This window comes from Podarcis erhardii, assembly GCF_964252035.2.
Source record: "Podarcis erhardii genome assembly, chromosome: 4".
Lineage (NCBI taxonomy): Eukaryota > Metazoa > Chordata > Lepidosauria > Squamata > Lacertidae > Podarcis > Podarcis erhardii.
This window is the reverse complement of record NC_138508.1, coordinates 92,470,040-92,484,381: the sequence shown is the minus strand read 5'-3', so window position 1 is coordinate 92,484,381 and position 14,342 is coordinate 92,470,040. Positions and strand designations below refer to the sequence as shown.

At 43.1% G+C, this 14,342-nt stretch overlaps 1 long non-coding RNA gene across 2 annotated transcripts; it reads right to left on the bottom strand.

The window, feature by feature from the left end:
- Window positions 1–1,089: 1,089 nt before the first annotated feature.
- LOC309339935 lies at window positions 1,090–14,100 on the bottom strand. 2 transcript variants are annotated; one of them, XR_014155674.1, is made up of 4 exons: window positions 13,876–14,100; window positions 12,132–12,221; window positions 10,973–11,027; window positions 1,090–2,000 (listed from the first exon to the last, which is right to left on the bottom strand). It is a non-coding gene; the product is annotated as an uncharacterized lncRNA (long non-coding RNA). The 2 variants fall into 2 exon arrangements; XR_014155675.1 differs by lacking the exon at window positions 10,973–11,027 and having other exon boundaries at window positions 1,090–2,011.
- Window positions 14,101–14,342: the final 242 nt, after the last annotated feature.

The window sequence follows — 14,342 nt, the reverse complement described above, 5'->3', positions numbered from 1 at the left end:
TCGGCGCTGGACCTCAGCATCCGGGCAGAACGATGGGGGTGGAGACGCTCCTTCAGGTATCCTGGGCCGAGGCCGTGTGCTTGGAGGCACCATGGTCTTTTCCCCAAACTTTAATTCTTTTGCACCAGGCTCTGGTTAGTTGATTGTGGGCTTCCAATAAAAAGCAAAGTAGGTCTGGCCACTCTAAAGTCTGTGCACTCCTGTACAAGACTGACAGCAGTCTGCCTTGTGACAGAATAGAGCCAGAGCCACAACAGGAACAGATTCCTTTAGCACATGAGTTGTTTGTGCTCCAGAAGGGTTTATTTCCTTCTCTGACCCAGTTAAGCTTATGGTTTTAATGGGATTACCACATAATGGGAGGTAAATAACCTTCAAATCTCTCATTTTGCCATTCTAAATTTAATTTGATGGGTGTTAAATCCAAGTTATCCTTGCTCAAAAACGCCTGGCATCACTGGCTGCTAAAGTTATAGCTGCTACTGAAACCTGCCCAGCACAAGGCAAATATGGAAGTTCCTGCATAAGCAAAACCACTAATAATTTCCAGAAGAACTAAAAGAGTTTCATTAAGGCAAGCGCCAAATTGATGAACAATAAAACAACATGATAAACATACCCATGTAAGAAGATATACCTGGCCAGAACTTAAGCAGGGGCCTTTCTCCAGGTTCTCCTGCCTAATGAGATCAGTCAGCTGGTTATTAAGGAGAAGGACTTTTCAGAAATGGTACCCCAGTTGTGGAATATCCTCACCAGAGAGTCTTGCCTTGTGATCCATATTAGGTCTTATTTGATGCTTCCAGGCATTTAGATAATTGAGGTTTGGTGCATTTCAGATCCCTGACCAGTTTTGCCACTACCACTTTGCTTTCATCTAACTTGCGTCACTTCGCAATGGTTTTGCTCTGATTTGATGTTTATATGCAGTTTCTGTAAGCAATAGATTGGTTTTGGTTTCGCTATATTTGTATTTTATTGATTTTTTACTTTTAAAAGGATTGTAAATGGCTCAGGGAACATGGTTAATTGGGCAGTATAGAAATGTTCAAAACAAACAAATAAACAAAATAACCACAGCATGACAAATCAATTAAAAGCTCCTTTACTCAAACACTATTGACCCCGGATGATAAATACAGAAAGAAGACCCAATGAGGCAAACAAGCAAATGAAGAGAAATCGCATGCTTGGAGTAGCCAATCAGCTTACAAGTTTAAAAAGTTCTGCAGCCCTGCAGCAGAAAGTAGAATTTGTGTGGTTTCTTTTTCCAAAGCTGTCTAGGAGGATTTACTAAACTTTTGCTTGCCTCTTTCCACCTACATGTGCTTTCTTTGACAAGGGTAAGAATGTTCTCTTTTGGTTGGTGTGGAAATTTCTCTACTAAAGATGTCTTCAAAAGCTTTCATCATGCTTGCACCTTGCTCTGATTAGTTTAGGCTGAGAAATGTTCAACAGAAGGACGGCAAAGCCTTCTATTTGTTGATTACCCTCACTTTCTAATAACATTTCTCAACAAGCAGTGACTGCCTATGTATGCTGAAAGTCAATAGCTTGCCGAAAGTTAATGAGAATTTGGTCTCCATTTAAAATGTCAGCCCCACTGGGGATCCACTATAAAAAGTGCACATTGGGGTTAGCACATCTGTTTGCTTCAGCTCCACTTACTAAAGCTTGTACATATGAAATATGTTCTGGGTAAATATTCCAGGAAACAGTTTGCCTAACAGTAAAAAAAAGAAAAGAAAAAAGAAGTAACTTTGGAAAATAATGCAAAGACCCCTGGAAGTGAAAAGTAGCAGATGTTTATTGTTGATGCCAGTGTTGCTGGCTGCTGTCAAGATGACACATGAGTGTCTTGCTCTTTCTCCTTCAAAATCAAAATGTATCATTCTGACGATGCATGCATTTGCTCCTAGTCTTGTGACTCTACCCTGAAAAATCTCTAGTTGCAAGGAAGTATTTCTTGTGATGTTTAGTTGATTGATCGGATCGAAATCCTTGTTGTTGGCTAAAAGGGTGCAATAATTAATCAGAAAGTTTTTATTAAATAATATTTTTGGTACAAGTATTTCTATCTGGATGTTACAGGCAGCCCCGTTAAAAGGGGGAGATAAAGCAATAGACTCACAATCAAATAATCAGCAACTTCAAATTGAACATCTACACTGTCTTAAAACTACTGATGGTGATCCCATCATTTAACCATTGGACATATCACCTTCAAACTCAAGAAAAGAACTATGTGAAGAGATATGTTTTCAGATGGTGAAGAAAGGTAAAAAGAGCCAGCACTAACCATACTTCAGAGAGGGGGGCATTCCATAAACCAGGTGCCACCACAGAGGAGGCCATTGCTCAACTTGCTGCAATATGTATCTCCCCTAACAATGAGACAAAGAGAAGGTCCTGTTCGAAAGATTTTAAGGCACAGGTAGGTTGGGAAAGAGTAACATTCCTCCAATTTGGGGAGTCTGAAGGTACTTAGGGCTTTATCAATAAAACTAGGGCTGTGCATCCTGTCTGGACAAATCCCAGATCCTGAAGTGAATCAGGCCAATCCAGGATTAGTCCAGAACAGGTTGAAGCAGTCACATATTGACACAGATCAGCTTCAGTCCACCCAGAAGGACCCAGAGCTGTCAAAAGGGGTGATGGTATTAAATATCTGGTTGGGTGCAGGAGCAGAGGAGATGATGCAGGCAAGATTCTCCTCCTGCACTCTCTGCTTCATTCTCGCTCCCCTGCCCCCTGACCCTAGGGATTTATAGTCTCCCCGATTTTAGGCAATCAGTGCAGATCCTTCAGGACCAACATCACAGAATCCCAAAATAGCCAAAAGCAGTTTGCTTTGGGAGAACTTTTGGGATGCATTTCAGGTGTCCCCAAAGGCCTGTTTTTCATGCCTAAAGCTTTTGGTTCAGTCTATCAAAGATGGGTTTTCCAAACAGAGGCTCTGTCCTTCCTCATTTTGAGATGGGTACTTATTGTCAGAAGGTCCCACACATGAGTAGGAACCTGGCAGAGACACATGCATGACTGGCATGCTCTCTCCCTCCTGGTCATTCGTCCGGGAGCTTCAAAATCTTTCTCCAGCCCGAACACCACAGCGACTGATACCAAGAGGCATCAGCACACTTTAGGATCAGCAGAGTGTGTGCAGTCAGCGTACAGACTCAGCAGCGCAGCATTTTGGCTAAACTACTTTATTTACACTCGGAGCATTCTAATTCAGCTCCTTCCCCATCAGCATGAAACAGCAAAGAGAAAGGACAAAGGACAAAGAGTCCTACATCATGGAAATACAGTAATACAAACATCCTGTCTCCATCACTTCCCACAATGTGGAATGAAAACATACACCGTCATGTGCTAAAAACAATCCCATGACTGCAAGCACGGGAAAAGAACCCTATCTTGCTGCAATATATATCTCCCCTGATAATGGGACAAAGAGAAGGCCCTGCTCAGAAGATTTTAAGGCACAAGTAGGCTTTAGGCATGAAAAACAGGCCTTTGGGGACACCTGAAATACATCCCAAAAGATCCCCCAAAGCAAACTGCTTTTGTACACTACATTGCTGCTCAGTGCTAGTCAGGTGTAGTGTCAGTGCCCTTTTTTACCACTGTGTCAGGGACCGCGCTGAGGAGTGCTGCACTGAGGAGGAATGGTGGGAGCCTCCCCCCTTCATGCTCCTGATTTGGATTCTGAATTTTCCCAGGAGCAGAAGGACAGTATAGATTTGGAACAGTGGTTTGCAGAGGGACATAGTTCAGAAGGCAGAAGCTGGGAAATACTGGATGGGGAACAGCTAGCAGAAGAAACACTGGAAGTGAGAGTGTGTTAACAGATTCACTGTCTCTGGAAAGCATTTCTCCGCTCAACCCAAGGTCAAGAAGAGCTGAGAAGGTGGCAGAAGACAAAGCACTCAAAGCACAGAGGGTACGAGCTCAGATTACAAGAGTGACATGAATTTATAGGGACGTAAACGGGAGTAATCCTTAATTGGGAGCATCGCCATTTCTAGGATTTGGGTTCTTTGTTCTCTTGCTGAGATTATTAAAGTTTCTAACAGGTAAGAAGACTCCTTTTCCTTTGCTCTGCTTACCTATTGCCATGGGGGGAGGGAGCTGATTCCCTGAAGCTTTACAATTGGTTTGCCAAATAATAGTGATGCCAAATAACAATTATGGGGCTCAACACAAGCCCCTCCGCACCCTGAAAGAGTGTTTGGACAAATGGTCTAGCCCCATTTGCCCCCCCCATTATTCCCCATCCACCAGCATGTGCCTCTGCCATGCTCCCCCAATGGCTGCATGCTCAGTAGGGCAGTTCATAAAAAACTTTTTGTTGAAAATGCCTTCTCCAAAGGTCTTATCTTACTACACTAGGGATTATATAGCTATATCTGAAATTTCATGCCTATCAGTTAATATATTGACCCTGCTCCACTGAATTGAAATTTCAGCCTTCACGACATAGGAAAACGGCCAAGTAAACAGCTGTTTTCATGGAGGAGGGTCAAGATATTAACTGATATGCATGAAATTTCAGATATAGCTATATAATCCCTAGTGTGGTAAGATAAGACCTTTGGAGCAGGCATTAAAAAAAAAGGTTTTTTTTTATGAACCACCCTAATGCTCAATGGACATTGGAACTCCACCTTGCACTGAGAAGCTCAGCTTCCATACACTTTCTGATGCCTGTCAAATTAATGTGGCAACAGTGGCCTCTGTGCTTTCTTTCCAAGCAAGAGTTCATGAGAACCCCCTGCTTGTCACGAAGGCACTCAGGACTGGGTAAATGGAAACATCCCTGAGAGGAAATGAAGCCAATTCAGAGTGGTAAAGGTAAAGGGACCCCTGACCATTAGGTCCTGTCGTGGGCGACTCTGGGGTTGCGGCACTCATCTCGCTTTATTGGCCGAGGGAGCCGACGTACAGCTTCTGGGTCATGTGGCCAGCATGACTAAGCCACTTCTGGCGAACCAGAGCAGCACACGGAAACACAATTTACCTTCCCACCAGAGTGGTACCTATTTATCTACTTGCACTTTGACATGCTTTCGAACTGCTAGGTTGGCAGGAGCAGGGACCGAGCAACAGGAGCTCACCCTGTCACAGGGATTCGAACTGCCAACCTTCAGATCGGCAAGTCCTAGGCTCTGTGGTTTAACCCACGATGCCACACGTGTCCCAGTTCAAAGTGAGGGTGTTTCTATTAATAAAACACTGTGATGGATATTTTAAAAATCCAGGTTCTTCCAGACTGCTTCAACAATACAAATTAAAATCAAGCCTATTTTAAGCATAGGAATTCTTGCTTTAGTTTCTATAGAACTGGTGGCTTTTTCGTGAGAGAAAAATGGAAATGCAATTATAGAAACATAACCAGCTAATATGAAATGAAGAGTGAAATTGACATGAAAAAAGAAGACAGGTATGTCAAGGAGATGCCAACATTTACTTTTGCAGTGGAACAAATCAACATCATTCCTAATAAAAAGAACACGGACAAAGCGTAGCAGGTTAATAATAGATACATAACATAAGGTAAGATCTTTCATTACCTCACATAAAAGAGTACATAAAATACACGTAATTGTAACAGTAAAAGGGGTTTTTGTTTGTTTGTTTCCAGTGGGCAGGAATCTGTTTTCTTAAAACATAACTGAAGAACTAATATTATGTATACAAAGCGTATGACTGGAATATGTAAACTCCATATTCAGTTTTCATGGAACAAAGATTATAACGGAACTATATACTACTGTTCCCTAAACTAGACACACTAGAGAAGACAATTTTTTTATCAAGTAAAATTTGAAGTGCATTTCAATATTATGCTCAAACCGATATGTTATTTCTCTATCAGCTCTCAGACAGATATGCAGGCATCCTCCTTGCAACTGCAGGCCAGACCAAATTTTCCTCTTGGCACCTCACTTTTTCCCTTTCTGATCAGGCAGGGTTGAAGAATAGGATATGCCAGTTTTGCTTGCTGGATGTGGGCCAAATTAGAAGTTTGTGGGGATTATAATAAGCCTCCTCTTCCTGGAGGTGAACATTAGGAGTCCTGATTTTTTTTTTCTGCCTTGGTTTAAAAGCCAAGTGAAAGAATAATTTCTGATTTAGTCACAACACCCTGAGAGCTTCCCTCCACTTCACCTGCTGGGCACTGATAATAATAATAATAATAATAATAATAATAATAATAATAATAATAATAATTATTATTATTATTATTATTATTTATACCCCACCCTCCCCGGCCAGAGCCGGGCTCAGGGTGACTAACACCGGTAAATTACAGTAAAAACATAATGGGGGGGGGGATACAGTTTAAAATGCAGTTTAAAATGCAGCCTCATTTTAAAAGTAGCCCATAGATCAAAACCATAAGGGGAGGGAAACATGAAGGTCAGACTGAGTCCAAACCAAAGGCCAGGTGGAACAGCTCTGTCTTGCAGGCTCTTTGGAAAGATGTCAAGTCCCACAGGGCCCTAGTCTCTTGTTACAGAGTGTTCCACCAAGTCGTTGTGGGGCCAAAATGGCGTCCGGCATTCTTCTTAGCTGCGTCACTGCTGCTGTCCGTGCCGGTAAAAACCTCTTCCACCTTCCTTAGCTCTCTTAGCAGAGTTTACACAGCGGGGAAAGCTGTTGCTTTGTGTGGGTAATAATTCAGACTGCAAAGCAGGCTTTTCTCTTATCTCCAATAGCCTTTAATGAGTAGCATAACAACATAAATCAGCCCGGAGAATTTGCTGCCATCCCTCCGCTTTCCCGTCAAAGCGAAAGAAAAAAGACACACAGAGAAACACTCCCCTATGTGAACATAGCCACGCCTCAGAATGTGAGACGTCACTCAGAACTGTTTAACCCTGTAAGTTCTGATTCTCCTCACACACCCTCTCGTCTCGCATCCTGAGGGGAACTGTGAGCACACATCTACAGACCTCTTTAGTTCAACTCCTTTCCCATTGCCTCTTGCCCCTTCCTGGCTTTTGTTTCAGGCAACTGTTGAACCTCCTCAAAACTTTCAGGTTCGCACTGTGTGAAACCAACCCTCATGCTGGTGACCTGAAACATCTCAGGTGGTACCCCCTTCGTGGAGCGTGCGGAACGTCTGAGCACTGTCTCAGGTGCTCCCTCTGACCCACTGGAGCCAGCAAGTGTTTCACTGGTACCAGAAGGCTCCCCCCTGACTTACTGCATCTTCGGGCCTTCTGAACTTTGCTAACGGGAGACGAAGGCTCACTCTTGGGCTCTCTTTTAACAACCTGTGGAGATGCCCAATCCTGTTCTTGACCCTGGTCAGCGACCTGGTCCTCATCAACAGGTTCAGCTTCTGCCTCTCCCTCCTCCTCAGAATCAAGCAGACATTCTGAGAGAACGTCAGGATTCGCATGGATCCTTGACCAACCATTCTGCTCACAGAACTCAGCATTTCTGCTGACTAGAATCCTGGACTGATCACCATCTGGATATGCAAACCTCCACCCCTTTGTCCTAGGCTCGTACCCACAAAAGATCATTATCCGGGACCTCGGGTCATCTTTCTTTCATTGACCCTTTGGCACAAGCACCCACGCTTCACAACCAAAGACACGGAAGAAATGCACCTGCGGCTTCTTTCCGTGGAGCAAGAAATACGGGGTGTCACTTACCACTGAATTGTAGGACCTGTTCATCGTGAAATTGGCTGTCTTCACCGCCTCCCCCCCAAAACTCTGAGGCAAACCAGAGTCAAACAGTAAAGCGCCAGCTGCTTCAGCTAGTGCCTTGCTCCTGCGCTCCGCCACACCAATCTCCTGAGGAGAGGTAGCAACCGTCAACCAGTGACGTATTCCCTTCTGGCGGAAGAAACTCTGCAGAGCAGACCCAGTGAACTGTGCGCCTCGGTCACTCTGAAACCCCTGCACCTTGGTGGAAAACTGTAGTTCCACTACCGCAACCCAATCTTTGATCAGTTGCGCTGCCTCGCTTTTCTGTTTCAGTGAAAAAACCCACCCATTCTGGGTAAAATCATCTGTCAGCGTCAGTGCAAATCTGGCCCCGCCCAGACTCTCTGGCATGGGCCCAAAAAGGTCTGTGTGCACAAGCTCAAAAGGCTCTGTGGTTACCCTCTCCAATCTGGGATAACTGCACCCTTTTACCTTTGCCCTTCTGCATGCCCTACAATCTAGGGATCGGTCACATGCTTTTATCCTGCAACCTACAGTGCACTGGGGCAACTTCTGGATACCTTCCCAACAGTCATGTGACATTATCCTGTGCCACAAATGAGCACATGAATCATGAGTGGGAACGTTTGCACACTTCGCCTGTGCTTCCTCAGTCAGGGTCACTACTGAAAAGGCCCTGGCCCTAGTTGAGACATTCTCACTCTTTTCTTTACATGGCACTTGTCAGGCAACTAGCACTAGTAGGGGCAAAGAGAAAGAGAATGTGGGAGGTCATTTCTCTAGGTAGACCATCAGAAAGCATAGTTTTCCCAAGGACTACTAGAGTGTCACAAGAACTACTCACACCTTTTGACCAACCAGCTGGAGAAGGGAGGGACCTCCATAATTTCCTATCCATGGGATAGGACCACTTTGGCTACTGCTGACTTGACTTAGCAAGTCTTGTTTTATAGGGAAGTGGGGGTTGAGGATGGGGCCCAAATTCAGATGAAAAATAAATTGATCTGTCCCCTGCTTGTGGGGAGATGTCTTGTTGTTACACCAATCTGTCACAAGTTAGTTTTGGACCCTCTCTCTAGACAGAGCTTTTAAAATTCCTAATGCATTTGGTTCCAGTTCATAAACTGGGTTGTCGTTGCTGCTGCTGTGTTGCTGTTGTTGTGATAATAATAATAATAATAATAATAATAATAATAATAATAATAATAATTTATTTATACCCCGCCCATCTGGCTGGGTTTTTCCAGCCACTCTGGGCGGCTTCCAACTGAATATTAAAAACAGTACAGCATCAGACATTAAAAACTTCCCTAAAGAGGGCTGTCTTCAGTTGTCTTTTAAAAGTAAAATAGTTCCAGTTACAGATAGGTAGCCGTGTTGGTCTGCCATGGTCAAAACAAAATAAAAAAATTCCTTCCAGTAGCACCTTAAAGACCAACTGAGTTAGTTCTAGGTATGAGCTTTCGTGTGCATGCACACTTCTTCAGATACACTGAAACAGAAGTCACCGGACCTTTCTATATAGTGAGAAGGTGGGGAGGGGTATTACTCAGAAGGGTGGTGGGAAAATAAAAAGTAAAATAGTTGTTTATTGCTTTGACATCTGCTGGGAGGGCGTTCCACAGGGCAGGCGCCACTACCTGATGCACTTGTGATGCATTTTATTGTTGTGACTCATCTGACAAAGGGTGTAATGTAAGTTTTATAAAAGAAACAAAGTGCACAAATGAAATTCGGAATGTGAAAAATATGGGATAAATTGAGATGCAGCAAAATGTGAAAGCATGTTCATTAGTGATAAAAGGAAAGACTGAGGTGGAATCTACACACATATAAAAAAAGTTGTGAAAATCTTTTTTAAAAAAAAGCGATTTAAAAAATACTTTTAATTTTCCATAAGGCTTGCCATCGCCATGTAGAGTCACATTGTATGTTGCACTTAAAACACACTTAAATCGTTTTATTTGCAGCTGTATAGCCAAGTCCTGTGTTTTATCAGGCCATCAGTGTTTTTCTGTTCCTCTACAGTTCGACAGGATTACTCCTGTAACATCACCTGACCTAGCTGAACACCTGATGTTTACTTTCTCGTGGGTCATTAACCAAAAAAACTACTTGACAGCATCTGCTGAAACGTTACTACCATGGCAATGTTTACAGATCTAAATTATATCCTTTATTTTGCTCTTCTAACCTAAAGTGGCTAATTTCTTAATCTCTGCTTCATAGCATATCTAGGATTGATGGGAAATCATATGCCACATGGGGTGTTACAGCCCACCATAGAGAATCGTTTCACTTCCGCACCCTTTGGATCCACATGTGTGCCTTAAACCTGTTTATGTTTCAGTGTTCATTTTAAGCTCTGACGAATATTCTGTCCAGTTTGGTATCTCCGGTTGCCTTGTGTTCCGTGAAAGAGAACTGGATAGAAACACAGCAAACTCACTCTCTCTCACTCTCTTTTCGTCTGTGTGTGTTTTTAATGTGTGTAAGTGAAAGCTGGACCATAAAGAAGGCTGATCACCGAAGAATTGATGCTTTTGAATTATGGTGCTGGAGGAGACTCTTGAGAGTCCCATGGACTGCAAGAAGATCAAACCTATCCATTCTGAAGGAAATCAGCCCTGAGTGCTCACTGGAAGGACAGATCGTGAAGCTGAGGCTCATGAGAAGAGAAGACTCCCTGGAAAAGACCCTGATGCTGGGAAAGATGGAGGGCACAAGGAGAAGGGGACGACAGAGGACAAGATGGTTGGACAGTGTTCTCGAAGCTACTAGCATGAGTTTGACCAAACTGCGGGAGGCAGTGGAAGACAGGAGTGCCTGGCGTGCTCTGGTCCATGGGGTCACGAAGAGTCGAACACGACTAAACGACTAAACAACAACAACAAATAAGTGCCTACACTTCGGCCCTATTCTGCGCAACAGTTTTTCTCCCCTGCACGAAAGACAACCAAGGAAAAATATCCATAGGATACGCTGGTACAAAAATCTATTTTCCTCAGGTATTTGTGTAGCATTGTTATCTCATGTAGAGAGCCATGATCCAGCAAAGAAAAAGCAGCTGCAGAACTGTTGGCTTTCCTCTCGTTGGTTATAGACAGACTATGCTGCTTGAGTAAATGTTCTGTTTTGCTATTCTGTTGCCAGCAATGGAAAAACCTGCATGAACAGACTTTAGGACTGCAGTCCAAGGCTTAGCAACACATTTTGACTATGCTGGCTTTCATCCCTCCCCCCCTCTGTTTCATCACCAGAAAGAATGTAACTAAATGACAGACTTGTATCTGAGATGTTTCATCATGTATTATAGTCACTGATGTAAAGTTGCAATTTCTAAAGGCATAAAAATGATGAAAATGTAGATGCATGCATTTCCCCTTGAAATAAAATTTCTTCCATATTTACCTGTCTAATGCTGAAGGAGCCCTAGAAAACAAAGAAGAAATTAGTGATGCTCAGATACAGAAGTAACTGGAGAATAATAATTTGGAGAATAACTGTAGAAATGGCACAATTTGCACACACACAGAAAAATGTGAATCCAAAGCTTCTTTGGGCACCTGCAGAAATCATTGTGTGAATAAGAAAACACAGTGTAGCACAAGGCGAGAAAGGAGAGAGAGACGAGAATGTGAAGAAGAAAATGCAGCGAGCTAACCACTTATTTCTATTAAATGTCCTGACTGTTCATAAAACCTCTATTGCACATTCTCACGTACAGAGCAGGCCTGAACATTTTTAGCTCCCGTTGCCAGTTATATAAAGCCAAATTTATTATTTATTAATTAAATCCACTTCCAACTCTTCCAACAGAAAGAAGCAATTATATATAAGCCCCACTGGCTGTCACTAAGTCGGATGAAACCTGCTTTACTTTAACAATGTAAAATCACAGGGCCTGATTTTCTCTCTCTGAGTGTTTCTCTCTCATATATGAGATGCATCGTAATAACTTAATGATATAATTATAATGATATAAATTTGCATGTAACTTTTTTGGGGGGACTGGCTATGAAAAAGCAGCTCAGACTCAAGCAGGAGCTTCAAATAAAAGGCAGTTCAATACAGGCACAGCTTGATCAAGTTGGAACCACCAGATTCTGTGTACAAATTGATTCAACACTGATTCCTCCCTTGTCTGTACAGCTGAATCACTCATATAAAAAGGAAAGTATCATGATGTTAAATTAGCTCTTCCCTGGAATCCATTGCCCTTTTGTCTGTGTGTATTGGCGTCTCCTTTCCGATGCATTTAAAAACATTTGAAAATGGTCAACATATCCACCCCACCCCCACCGGAAGCTTTTCTTCTGGCTAAATTTTATGAAATACCTTCATGTTATCATGTGTCTCCTTGCAGACCCTTTATTATTCTCACAGCTTTCTTTGGCTAAACTCTTATTACAAGTGGGAAGGTAGAGTCTTCTGGGTGATTACCTGCTTGTATGAACCCATTTTCCTTTAGGTGCATGTAAATTAATTGTTGATAGATTGCTTTGATATCTTCTTGTTTCTGTGGGTCTGAGACTCTGCCAGGTCTATATATGACCCCAAATATAATAGCAATTGGCTCAGAGGTTATATCAGCTAGAATCCTTGGTCTCATTGCTCCTCTATAGGTACCTCATCTATCAGTTTTCTCTCACACGCTCTATGCAAAAACAAACAGATAGCTCCAGATGGCTCTAACAAAGCCTCCGGCATCATTACTCAAGATGACCCTTCTGAAGACTCCTTCTGGCGTCTCCAGCAGATATTGAACTTACGACCCTTACGTCTCTTGTTTTGCTTCCTGTCTAACAACCCTCCCATTCGCAGACTCCTCAGACTTATTGGATCAGCTCCAACCTCTTCCGGGTCTGAGAGGCTGTCTCTGAGTTTATCCATGCCTGATTGTGCTTCTGACAAGCTCTGGCTGTGTTCTAGCCTGCTCTCAGCTACTGCCTTATCAGCTTCTCTGTCAAGGTCAGGAAGAGCCGAAGTCTGCAGCTGCCGGCTCTCCCCTGTCTAACTAACATCAAAGTCTCTCTGTTCCTGGCTGCTTTCTGCAGTTGACTGCAAACCTTCACTGGGAGCTGGCTCGTTCCTGACACCAGCTTTGCTGCTGGCTTCCCCAGCCTGTAGAGGCAGGAAGGGACTGGCAGCATAGGTCTGCAGAATGCAGAGGCGGCACCTTCTGAGGTACATTGAGGGGGCCCAAAGTGACATGATGTGTTGATGTCTCTTGCATGATGTTGCATGATGTCCTGGAGTTGTTCTGTGCCCAGCTTTGTGTTTAGCCTCAACAATGGAGGCACCCACCCACCCTTAAAAAACTGAGGGGCCGCAAAGTGCCTCAGCCCCCAGGAGTCAGCACCTAAGGCAGAATGCCTCTCTTCCTGCCAAGTTAGTGAGAGGGGATGCAGTCCACCATCCAGCTTTGCCTTCTCCCCAGGTGCTAAAATGCCTCAGTCCACCCCTACTAGAGACCATGAGTAGGAGAGTGGTCCTGCACTCATGCCTTGCTTGCAGACTTCCCATAGGAATCTGGTCGGCACTGGCCACCATTAAAATATTAAGAAATGAATTGGATAAGCATTAAGTCTTGACCTAGCAGGGCTCTTCTTTTAGTGTGCTCTTAAGGGACTGAAATTTGAAGAAACCCCCACATTCATTTTGAATTTCGCTTGAGGCAAAATCTGGTGCTTTCACTAGCATTCATCAAATATTCTCACAACGATCAACAAACAAACCCACAAACAGGATCCGAATTCAACAGCATTCTCCCTGAAGACTGGGAATCTCAGCAAGTTGTGAATTCTGGTAACAGGGGAGGCATAACACAGCCATTTATTCACTGATATTCAAACTGATTTTTTTCTTCTCTGCTTATATTTTGTGAATGTTGCATTGTGTTTTTAATGAAAAGTTGTTGCATTGTTTTATTACTGATGTTTACAGCCCGGGGGGGGGGGGTGTACTAATAAAAGTCAGCATAGACACATATTTAACAAACAAACAAACAATGATAGAATGAGAAAAAGGGTAGATGAATGCTAATCAGAGTTGTCTACATGTCTCAGAAATAAAACCTGCCTTACTTCATGCCTATCCAAAGTAAATTATGGGGATACATAAATGCTGCCCCTTGATTTCCACATATATTTCTGCCTTCCACCAAGTAGGGCAGTATATTTGAGACAGTTACCTGCTGAAGTGAATCTGTATTTTTTCACAATTAGCATTGCAGATTCCATTTGCATTGCACTGTACTCTTGTACGAAAGGATAATGTTATACTCTTTGTTTTCCACAAATGGCATTGTTTCTTGTCCAGTTGTTTCTACGGAATAGCTTGATTTCAAAAGCAGAGATATGGATTTCGATGGCAGCAAACTTTGCTAACATGTTCTCTTTTTGCCCCCTTAACCTCTCTGATATGCCAAGGAAGGAGGAAAAATATATTAAGCCAAAAGCAAGGCAATTTGACAGATGTACTTGGAAATTAGACTCTCCAAGAGAAACCAGCCCACTAGGTGAACAACACAAACCTCAGTATGTGAACAGCTGCATTTCCTGTGATGCTGTAAATATTGCTACTCCTACAACACGCCTTTTGCTTTTGCCCAGCAGATGGGTCACTACAAGTGGGTGGCAAAGCCGACCACAA